This window comes from Falco biarmicus, chromosome 1 (genome assembly GCF_023638135.1).
Source record: "Falco biarmicus isolate bFalBia1 chromosome 1, bFalBia1.pri, whole genome shotgun sequence".
Taxonomy (NCBI): Eukaryota; Metazoa; Chordata; class Aves; order Falconiformes; family Falconidae; genus Falco; species Falco biarmicus.
Genome location: NC_079288.1, coordinates 92,946,121 through 92,954,808, shown reverse-complemented (window position 1 = coordinate 92,954,808; position 8,688 = coordinate 92,946,121). Strand labels below are relative to the sequence as shown.

Genomic DNA, 8,688 nt, shown 5'->3' with positions numbered 1-8,688 from the left:
CACACAAAAAAAGTATTCTTAAATTTGGGGATTATCTGGGGCAACTGTAGGAGTAGGAACTACATCTACCTGCTGGTTCACACATTTTCTTGGGCTGATGGAAACAAAGCTTAAAACAAACAGAAAAACAGCCAACCAGAAAAAGCCCAACAGAACAGAAAAACTAATTTTAAAATATTTTTAAATTTTCTTTTCTATGATGAACTCAAAAGCCAGAAGTACAAACAGAAAATTTATTCAACCAGACAAAGAGTAAGTTGATGCCATCTGTCTTTATTCAGCTAATACACATTGCATTGTCTTATATAGCTCTGGTGGACCATTGGTCCTGAAAGATGTACTTTAATAACATGTGTTTGTACATCACTTAATACACAGCAGTGGTGATTCATCAAAATGCAAATCAGACAACAAGAAAACTGTAATAACAGCATAGAGGAAAGTGATTATAAGCTCCTATGAATCACAGAACTAGGTATTTCACTTGAGATATTTTATACAATGATCAGTTTGACTGCACTTTGCACTGGGCTAGCTCATTTCCCACAGGCTGTGTTTCAAGGCAATATCCAATATAACCTGCACAAAAAGAAAACAGATATGAAGGTCATTTCAAGCAGACTAGAGAGAAATTGCAAAAATGTGCCAGCAGAGCAAGCTGACCTCTCTTTATAATTCATAAAATTAAGCTTCCTCAGCTGATGAGGATAGCTTACTTAAATTTTAAAATTTTCCTATACTGTGGGATGAATATCTTTACACATTAAAACTTATTTTCACACTTTCTCCATTCAAAAAAGTCCTTGCTACAATCAAAATGCTGAAATACTATATAGACAGGGTTTAAAATTTTCCTTCCTCCATTCATTTTCAGTCCCAGATTTATTTGAAATTCAAATTTCGTAGCTATTCTTAAAGGAAAGCACAATATCAGTATCCAAAGAGTCTAGCTAAACATACTAAACATTATCTTTTCTAACAATTTCTAGTAGACCCCATGATTGTGGTGCAGACTACCAACAAATAATTGTACTACCAAAACCAAATCATACTACAATTAACAGGAACATTATTCATGCTCTTCTCTAATAAAGAACAGGACCAGACCCATTATTTGAGGCAACAATCTATCTGCAACAATAGATCTGATCAGCAGGAATAGGCAGATGTCTCTGGTCTCCACAGTGTTGCACCTTAAAAGTTAGATTCTTATTTCAGCTATATAACTGTAAAGGTGGTCAAGCAATGCCATGGATTTCACAAAATGTTCCTCAGGATAATCCTGGTCCCACTCTGCAGTGTAGTCTGGCATCAGTCTTAGATGTTCAAGAGCCTTTTTGTTCACTTTATTAGAAATATTTGATGAGCAAAGTCTTGTATATCTGATTTCTGAGATCCAGAGATCTTTCAGAGGGGCACTAGAAAGGATTAGAGATAATATTAGCTCTGAGGCTTGCAATCAAGAGCTTCTTGTGAACATAACACCCAAATAGTGATAAAATATGACAGCAGGGAAGAAGGATTCCAAACGGTTTCACACTTCCCGTCTTTACTATTATGCTTTGGAAACAAGACTACAACAGTTTTTTTCCTCAGAGAATGTTTAAAGCGCTCAGTCAGGAAAATCAGATGGACAAGCAGACTCTCACTCCAGGGAACTGTAACAATGAATTACTTCTGAAATCTTTTGACAGACAGAAAAATGTAGGCTTGTGCTGTGTTTTTGGCCACTGAGTCCTCTACATAGCTCATTTCTGCAGTGACAGGTGTGAAGTGTTTGACCCTTGCTGTTTGTAATTCCACACTCTGCAGCAATGGCAATAGTCTCCACCCACTGATCATCCAGGTTAATTGCCCCTTTTCCACAATGACATCATTTGCAATAACTCAGCCTTCAAAGGATGTATCCAGGACTTCAACAAACGCACTACCCTCAAGGTAGACTACCTTTGATCTAGTCTACTCAATACAGGAGTCAAGTTTTGTGAGTTGTGTGAGGGCCATTTGTTCAAGACACTTGAAAACAGGAAAAGGAAAAGGAAAAGGAAAAATATCTGTCTTCTGACTGTTTCCTAACTCTCAAAATGTCAAATTCTGGAAATGCTGCTTCTGGTCTATAACCTAAAAGAAGTGTTAACAATTATGATATTTTAAAATAAATTACATTAAAAGCTTAGCCATACACTCTCCTGGACCTTCTGAATTAAATATAAATTGCTCTCTGTGTTCCTGTTTATGCCATAGAGTTTTGGTCTTCCTGACAATCAGGACTGAATTTTCATTTGCTTAGACTCTTTGGAAATGGGTGGTTTGTACTTTATGCAAACTGCCGGGGAAAAAACGTTGTACCTCAGGACAGTAAGTTTAAAATACTTGATTTCAGCCATGAAGGCACAAGGCTGTTCAAGCTTGCAAAGGAATAGCAAGTTACATTACAGCCTGCTTACTCCCTTGGACTTCAGGGCACATTTATTCATTTCCCTCACAGGTTTTGCCTGCACTGCAACGAAAATGTCAGGGGTACTTTATTCAATAGTTCTCTGCATTGGACTGACAGTCCTGGCCCCCTGAGGTGGCTTCTGGTCGCCATGCCAGGGCCTTGACCACATCCTATATCTTATACATGTAGGACTAATCAAGCAGTAGTACAAATAAGGAAGAATAGTCTGAGGTAGGAAGAGAATGGACGAGTACGCAGAAGTGAAGGGTGATCCCATTTTCTTGTCAGATGGAATGTTCTTAATTTGACTTTTAAAGGACATATCACAATGAAAATGTGTTTCTATTTTCATTACCTTTAAAACCACTGATAAGGTTTAGCAGAAAAGGTTTGGGGTGGTGGAACAGAAGGCAATATGGTCAATTCCTTGCTTTCTAGCTCGCTACTCAAAATATTTGAGTTCTTCCTGAACAATCATGACATGTGAGAACACACAAAATAAAATACCAGAGGTCTTTACTCAGGTAGTTTAGCAGAAGTCAGCGCCTTTATTGTCCTTAAGGTCATATGACTTGAAGGCACACCGCTAACCTACAACAGTAGTGAAAAAAATTGGAAAACTGAGACATCTATGGCTGTAAAAGCTGGTACTCTGGCAAAATATTTGGTTTATGCATGTCACTAAAATATTTCAGTAATTTTTTAACTTTCTAAAGAATAAGCTATATTTTATTTCTCTCTGTAGTTACATATGTATCTGCTTGAAACACATTTTCCCTGTGTCCTGAAAAAAAGACAAAAAACGTTCTATAGAGCAATTGATTTAAATGTGATCATGCAAGTCAAAAAGGCTTGCAAGTTTTCCTGATTATGAGTCCTTTCATTATTTTTTTACTAACACAGTATTTTGAAAAAATAAGTTCTTTGAAACTTTACAGATTTCTAAGAAAGAATTGAATGTCAGACAGACACTTCAGCAAAGATGAGCAATATGCGACAATTACTGAACTAATAAACTACAATTTTACTTTGCTAATTAAAACTAGAATAATGCAATAATTAAATTCAGGTCTCCACTAAAATTGAATCAATATACCAATGGATTGAATGATTAAATCACCAAATTAATACAGCAAAAAATCAGATCAAATTAACAGATTGGCACCACAATGACTTAATATGCATTGGTCTTTTCTGTGAAGATTTTAAGGCAAATATACTTCCTCAGTGAAAATCAGATTGTTTTTTCCTCTCAGAAGCTGAAAAAAAGATTGGAGAGGATGATTTACAGGATTTTTTGCCAAGAAAATGTGCTCAACCTCTTGGCTGATGTAAAAGCTTTCAGAACAACAATCAGAAAAACACTCTTTTATAAGATAGCTCATGATCAATTGGACACATTTTTTCCATACTTGCATTGTTAAAGGCAATTACCTCACTGCTCTCAGCATTTTAAAAATATCCTGGACTTTTTAATGTCAAGGAATTGGACAACTAGTATGAGCTCATATATGAGCTCATAAGTCATTCTAATGTCTGTTGACATGAGCTGCTTTTACATTTATCAGAAATCTACTCATAATTAAGCAATTGTCCCAGCTGTACTCATATTTCTGCCTAAATTCTTCACATGATTAATCACCTTAGTTCTTTCAGTATCTTTTGTTAATTCCAGGCAAATATTCCCCGGAGTCCCAGTTTGTGGTAAACCCCCAGTTATTTAGTTTTCTGATTCAGAGACATTGTTTATTTCAAAGCACTTCCTCTTCAAGTACTTATTTTCTTCCTTTAAATCACAAGATGAGAAACCCTGCTGCTCTTGCTGCCTGAAGGTCAAAGGGTTGTGTGGGAGAGAATTTGCCATGGAAGAAACAATTCAGCTTTACCTGGGTGACAGCAATTATGCAGAACAACAAAAGGAGAAGTTAAGTTACAAGATGAAAACTCTAATACATTCTCCCCAGGGTCTGCCACTCACTCAGCCGTGAGAAAAACAATGTCAGACTTCATTTTAGTAGTTACATCTCTATAATGCGGAGACAGTAAAGCCTATCATACACACAGCATACTTTGTTGTTTTACTTTCCGGGTGTCTGCTCTTCAGGTTACCTCCTCTTAGGTTGTCATTCCTTGGAAGAAAACAAAGAACAGAAGTAGCGCAATCAATTTTTAATTTAAGAGTCCACATGAATAGATAGTGGAGTCATAACTTGCTCCAAAAGGCCAAACCTGGACACGCCTTTAACCTGCAGTGAAAGAGAAATGTGGGAAAACGTATGGAACCACATTCACAGTGTATTAATATCCAAATCAAGAAATAGAAATCTCACTGGGGAGAGAACTGTGGAGGGCATGGACTCTTCAACCCTCACAACAGGAGAGGTGCAGCAGGGGGGAAGACACGTTGTCTTGATTTGGGTTGGCGCTTCAGGAGGAAATACTTCGAAGAGGTACTCACCCACACACATTCCCCACAGTCATTTCCAGTAAGCCCTGAATGTAACTGAAAAGTGAACTACACATGAAAAATAAATGCACCTTTACCTCTTGTGTGTTGTGTATGAAATATATCCAAAGGTCAAATTTATTTATTTTCTTATGTCATCATTTGAATTCTTTTTCCCACACTCAGGCATTTTTGATCATTTAAAGTCTAGGTAATTTTTGCCATTCATCCCAAGTCACCTCCCACCCTGAGTGTATTTTAAACACTCTAGAAATATTGATTAATATCACATGTAATAATATTAACAATCATTGTCACTATTTCTAAGCTTGAAAAATTGAGACTCAGAAAGATCAAGACATTGCCCACAAAATTTGCTGTTTCCATGAAGTAAACTTCAGTGGCCCATGAAAGAAACTGAAGAGTTCTGATGCCTAATCTTGTCTCTAAACAACAAAAAAAGCCCACTCATTCTCTGAAAATCACATTTACACAATTACTCAGACTATTAATTTATCCCTTTATTAACAATTATTGACTGAAGCACAAACTAAAGACAATGGGAAATCTAAGAAAAAGAACTTCCAGGCGTTTATGTCTCAGTTAAACACTGTTGTTGTTTTTTTTTTTTTTAACACACTGATTAAAATAATAATCTCTATTTTCAAGTAAACAAAAAAATGCAAATATGGAAATAAATTCCCTATCATAGTATATATTTATATGGTTAATCTATAGAAGTCTTCTATAAAATACACCTCTGTCAAAAACATTTTTCTATAGTAAGTGATTAAATAATACTGCCTAGTGGATAATATTAGTACTTAAATTCAGATCACCTTCCTTTAACAAAAAGCTTTCTCTATACTTGTTAGTATGTACAGAAATATACAAATTAATATTATAGTACCAGACAAATTTCAAAAGGCTAATACTCTGGAACTGAGCAAATTTATTAGTTTCACTGTTGTTTGATTTTTTTATAATTCTATGGATAAAAATATTTATATTGATTATATGGATAGAAATAGTGTACTGCAAATCCTATATTTTTATCCAGATTTTTTTATTTTGGGGGTCGCCTTCTGATAAGTACTATTAAAGTACGTTTGACTTCTACATTGTGAAAATGGAAAGCATGTCTTTTTCTAAAGGATATTTGCTCCGTCATTTTGTAAGTGGTAAGTCAAATGCAGCCCAGTGGCATAAACATGCGGCCTTATTTGAGGTCTGGTGAAAAGCCACTGAAGACCTCAGTTGGCTTCCTTCAAGTCCAGCAGAAAGCTCTTGGAAACAGACATGCTTCCTGTAACTATACTGTATGAAAAAATCCTCTCCTATAACATCTTATGTCTTAGTTAAATTTCCATCATTCTGCTAAACTTTGCTATCTTGTTTTTGTAACATCATGCACATTTTACAAAGCTAATAAATATTTTTATTTTATTGTTCTTATTCTTCCTGGTCCTGCTACTTATTTTCAGCAAATGGAATTGCATATTTTATGTGGATTTCCTTCTTTTCTCTCCTTTCCCGCTCTCTTTTGTTTTGTAGGTGTTTATATATGGAGATTGAAAACTTTCCATGCTTTCATTCTCAAATAGAAACTTTTCTTAATGACATTTGCACCTGTGTCATGAGTCATTAGAGAAATCCTGACCACAAACATCAATAACCTGAAAGACAAGCAGAAAACACCTGAGGTAAAGCCACATTCTTAGCTTTCATTAGAAACTTATGTTTAGACCTTCCAGTGAATGCTTCAGAGGGAATGAAAAAAGGATTTCTCAATGTTTTGCAATACATGTTACATTTAAGAAACACATTTATGCATGTGTTATGTGTATATATATGTCCAAAATTGAGTTACATAATATGTATAGGTAGCATATCCATAACATGAAAACTTGCTAGTCACCAAATACCCTGTGGGTTTACAAGCACCTGGCAGCAGCACTGTAATATTATTCATCTAACATCAAGTGGCATCCTCAAGTTCAAGCCTGCTGATAGAGCAAGACACACTCAAGAGCACACAGTCCCTGCTAGAATATGGTCTTAGCAGCTACTAAAACTGGAAATCAGTTAACTTGTCACTACCAAGTTAATTTGGTGTCTCCAGGACTGGGATAAATGAGTTGGGACTCAAACTATGTCATTAGGATGTTTAAGTTACCTATGAGAGTTTAAACCATGTACACAGTAGAAATATGCTTTCTGGAACCCATATGGTTATGGTAAACACAAAACCGTAATGAAGTTATTTGCCTTTTTCTATAACAGCTGCACTGCATTACTAACCTTTGTCCCACTTTACCCTCTGAGCAGTGTAAAACAATGGGTCATTTCTCAGCAGATGTAAGCAATGTTTACCATTGATTTAATGAATAAATAGCTAAGCAGTGGAACCAAACAGACGTACACCAAGGATCTGGTGTATGCCTCATTTTTGAAGTCATCTTACTACAGAAACAGTCTCCTCATTCCAATCTCAACAAAGAATTGTAGTATTTTCTTCAAAGTTATTATCTTCTGCTGAGCAAAATGGACAAATGTTATAGCTCAGAAGAAATCTCTCAAGATCTCCCATGCCTGAGAGAAAACCATGGATCCTTGGGAAAAAAAAATGCAGCTGCTGTTTTCTGAAAGGTCTGTTTATAGCAAAATTTATATTATCAACTATAAGGATCCAGTATGAGATACCCATCCCTCTATTGTCCCTATACATTTAATAAAGCAGGAGAGAAATTTCTCCGGGGGGTAAATAATTTCTAAACTTAACTGCTATTCTGAATCATCCTCTGCAAGACACATAAGTGCACAAATATTTTTGGTCCCTATGATTTCCCCTTCTCTACCCACAATATTTCAAAACTAGAGGATGTACTCTCTTAACAGAGACATCGGAACTAGATGTCTAAAGAGCAAGACAGCTGGAATATCCGCTATTGTTTCTATACCTGAAAGGTCCCAAAATATTGCACATTACAGTTGGAGATATAAAAAAATACCATATAGGTAAATAATTTCAGGCCATTCATAAAAATGGTGTTTTCTTGCAGCACCTTTTAGGAATTTTTGTATGTGTAATTGAGTGAGAAAGAGGTTACAAGTCAAAAGCCATGACTTGGAAAATGAGGGGAAGAATATTTTAACCTGTAGGTAATAGTATATATTGTTCTTGTTTTGTGATTATTTTTTTTTTAAGATAACATTCTCAACTACCCTTTTCCTTGAAGGCACATTTATATAATTACTATGTTTGTAATAAAGATATGCACAGCAAGCACTTTCAGTGATATATTGAATAGAAGAAAACCATCCTTGCAAGGTTATTTGCTTTCCCGGAAACAGCTAAGACTGTGTAAATATTTAACTATAATTATGCTAAAGCACTATTCTTTTATGCCACAGTCACTCACAAAATACAATCCTATAAATGCCTTTCTTGAGATTTGTTACATGCTGGCTTTTGGTCTTATGGGAACAAATCTCTCTCACTTCTATTGATCTGTTCTTTAAATTATTCTCCCATGAGGCTTTCAGCTAAGAGCATCTTTTTGTTGAATCTCTTTGTATTTTTAATTGGCTTATGTTTGTTTAAACAAAATCACACCAGTGCCTTAGGCTGCAGCCGTCAACTCATTGCATTCAAACCCAGACACACTGTACTCTAGCAGCCTTTACTTCTGTCCTCTTCTGGGCTCATCTCTTCAGGATGGAATCTGTCACAAGGAAAAAAAAGGCATAAAAAATTGCCTTTGGACTGGGTTGCTAGGGACATAGCTGGGATTTGCATAAT

The 8,688-nt window shown here is 35.7% G+C and overlaps 1 long non-coding RNA gene across 10 annotated transcripts in view; it reads right to left on the bottom strand.

Moving 5' to 3' along the window:
- Nucleotides 1-253: 253 nt before the first annotated feature.
- The window catches only part of LOC130141732 (uncharacterized), an 85,179-nt gene continuing 76,744 nt past the window's right edge, over nucleotides 254-8,688 (bottom strand). For 6 of the 10 annotated variants that reach the window (XR_008819153.1, XR_008819150.1, XR_008819156.1 and 3 more), the window contains 2 exons: nucleotides 4,510-8,611; nucleotides 254-579 (listed from right to left, as the gene is read on the bottom strand). This is a non-coding gene — a long non-coding RNA (uncharacterized LOC130141732). Of the gene's footprint in view, nucleotides 580-2,947; nucleotides 3,032-4,509; nucleotides 8,612-8,688 lie in introns of all 10 variants that reach the window. The other 4 variants (XR_008819152.1, XR_008819151.1, XR_008819157.1 and 1 more) reach the window with 3 other exon arrangements.